This window comes from Crocuta crocuta, unplaced genomic scaffold (genome assembly GCF_008692635.1).
Source record: "Crocuta crocuta isolate KB4526 unplaced genomic scaffold, BGI_CrCroc_1.0 scaffold26, whole genome shotgun sequence".
NCBI classification, from domain to species: domain Eukaryota; kingdom Metazoa; phylum Chordata; class Mammalia; order Carnivora; family Hyaenidae; genus Crocuta; species Crocuta crocuta.
The window spans coordinates 952,607-955,294 of NW_027532249.1; positions in this window are offsets into that span (position 1 = coordinate 952,607).

The window sequence follows — 2,688 nt, forward strand, 5'->3', positions numbered from 1 at the left end:
TGTCATTTATGTTGCAACCCAATTCCTTAAGGATTAAAAGCAGCTGTCTTTATTTTACAAACACTTGAAAAACTAGAAACATGGCCTCAGAAACAATTCAATCTTTCCCTTTTACCCAATCCCCAAACCTCCCTCCTTTACCTCAAAAGGCTTGTAAATATTGTCCTCAGGAAACTATTTTTATTGGAGGAACTTGGGTACTTTCTCTGTACCTTTGTGATGAAGATTTTCTTTTCTTTTTTTTTCAAAAAAGTTTATTTCTGAGAGACACAAGAGACAAAGAGAGCGTGAGCACGCAGGCAGGAGTGGGCGGGGGAGGGGCAGAGAGCGAGGGAGACACAGAACTCGAAGCAGGTTCCAGGCTCTGAGCTGTCAGCACAGAGTCCGATGCAAGGCTGGAACCATGGGATCATGACCTGAGCCGATGTCGGCCACTTAACAAACTGAGCCACCCAGGTGCCCCTGTGATGAAGATTTTCTACCCTCATTTTCTCTATAACCGAAGAACCATTCTTTGAAACGCAGACTTTAGAGAGAAGTTTCTCATCCAAAGGGGGAAAAAAAAAAAAAGAGGAGAGAGGAAGTTTAGGAAATTGGACATAGGAAAAGTCTCCACAAATGTTAGCTACAAAATCTCTGGGTCTATATATCTGTGTATTGCTATGTGTGTATGTTTAGATGTGTGATATTTTTCTGCCTCTGAATGTATTGTTAAAATTAATTTGTAAAAGAGCTTTATTTAATTGGCTTAAAATTAATCCCTTATAAATTAAGCATTTCTAAGTCTTAGAAATATAATAGAAATTAACACAAATGTTTCTTAAGTTCTCGTGATCTAGGATAATTTTAAGTAAAATAAAAGCTAGCTTAAGTTTGTTGGTTTAATTAATATAGACATGTCTTTAATATTAAATATAGTACTTTTATTCCACCTAGGTTTACTAAAAGTCAAATAAGCTCATATTATCTCTGTTAAAGAATTTGTCAGCAAGAAAGATAACTTAAGACGATAGCTGCTTAAAATTGCATGAAATTTTCATGACTAAACTAAGAAAGTGAATTAAATAGATGTAAGATAAAATTTTGTAAATGAACTTGTCACAGTATTTACATTTTAAGGTATGTTTACTTAAATACTTACCTCAAATCACTTTGGTAACTTAATATTGAACATTACTGGCCCTTCTGTCTATGAAAGCCTTCTATTTTGTTCAGCTCCACAGAGCTCCTTTCTATTTGCTAGATGGGATTCTGCTTGATTCATGAGTTTTGCCAATTACATATTCAAATGTACTCAGTTGAATTTTGTGGGTTTTAGAATTTTTATATGTTTATTTATTTATTCTGAGAGAGAGAGCAAGTGGCAGAGGGGCAGAGAGGGAGAAAGAATCCCAAGCAGGCTCCCCAATGTCACAGGGCCTGACATGTGGGTCAAACCCACAAACTGTGAGATTATAACTTGAGTTGAAACCAAGTGAGGTTTTTTTTTTTATTTTTGAGAGAGAGAGAGAGGGAGAGAGAGAGAGAGAGAGAGAGGGAGAGAGAGAGTCCCAAGCAGGCTCTGCACTACCAGGGCAGAGCCCAACTCAGGGCTCAATCCCACAAACCCCGAGTTCATGACCTGAGCCAAAATCAAGATTTAGATGCCTAACCAACTGATACACCCAGGTACCCTGAATTTTGTGGGTTTTTAAAAATACCATTAAAGAAAATAAAGATATTTGGATCTGTTGGTAAATATGTGTAACATTGAAAGATTACACTGTGAAGAAGGATATGCTTCTAGAAATCACAAAATACATTAATAAATTTGCCAATGTAGAGAGTGCTGGTATGACACATTTCACAATTGCTACTTTTTAGTTTTTACTAGGAATTAAGGTTTCTAAAGGTTAAGAATTCTAATTAATATCTGTGACTAATTAATATCTGTGACTAAAGAATTCTAACTAATATCTGTGGAAAATGTTGGGGTCTGGAGCCAACAGCCAAGAAAGAATTCTTGAGATGCCATTGGTGCAAAAAGGTAGTTTTATTAAAGCACAGGGGACAAAACCCATGGGCAGAAAGAGCTGCACTGGAATTGTGATCAGTGACTGATTATATACTCTCAAATTGGGAGGGGGTTAGGGACAGCATAAGTCTCTAAGGAATTTTGGAAGCAAAATTTTCCAGGATCCTAAGGGGGCTAGCCGTTGCTAGGAAAAGGTCATTTCTAACTGTCTAGTAAAACCTCAGTCATGAGACCCTTCGGATGCCTATCAGTGGGCCATATGCTTAGAGGATGAATGCTAACATATATTTGGGGAGGAAGTTTTCAAAGCACTTTTTATATGCTAAAGTAGACTTACAGGATCCTGGGGTGAGAGATTGGGGTAAGACTGCCTTTTGTCCTTAACAAAGTATCATCATCTTCAAGGCAGCTGAGCTCCTAGAGGAATGTCACTTTGCCTGTTTTAAGGACTTGTCAATAGGTTGTAAGTTGCAAGGAAATTTAATTTTTTCTTTTGCCTTTGTTTCCCATATTAATTAATGATGCTGGAAATAATAAGGGAAACGTCTTTGTTTGCAAGGAAAGTTAAGTGTATGTTTTGTTGAGGAAAAAGAAAGTTGTAAAAGGTTTGTAGAAAAGGAATCTCTGGAAAAGATTTTTTTTTTTTTTTTTTGGTATTTTTGGGGGGGTGCTGG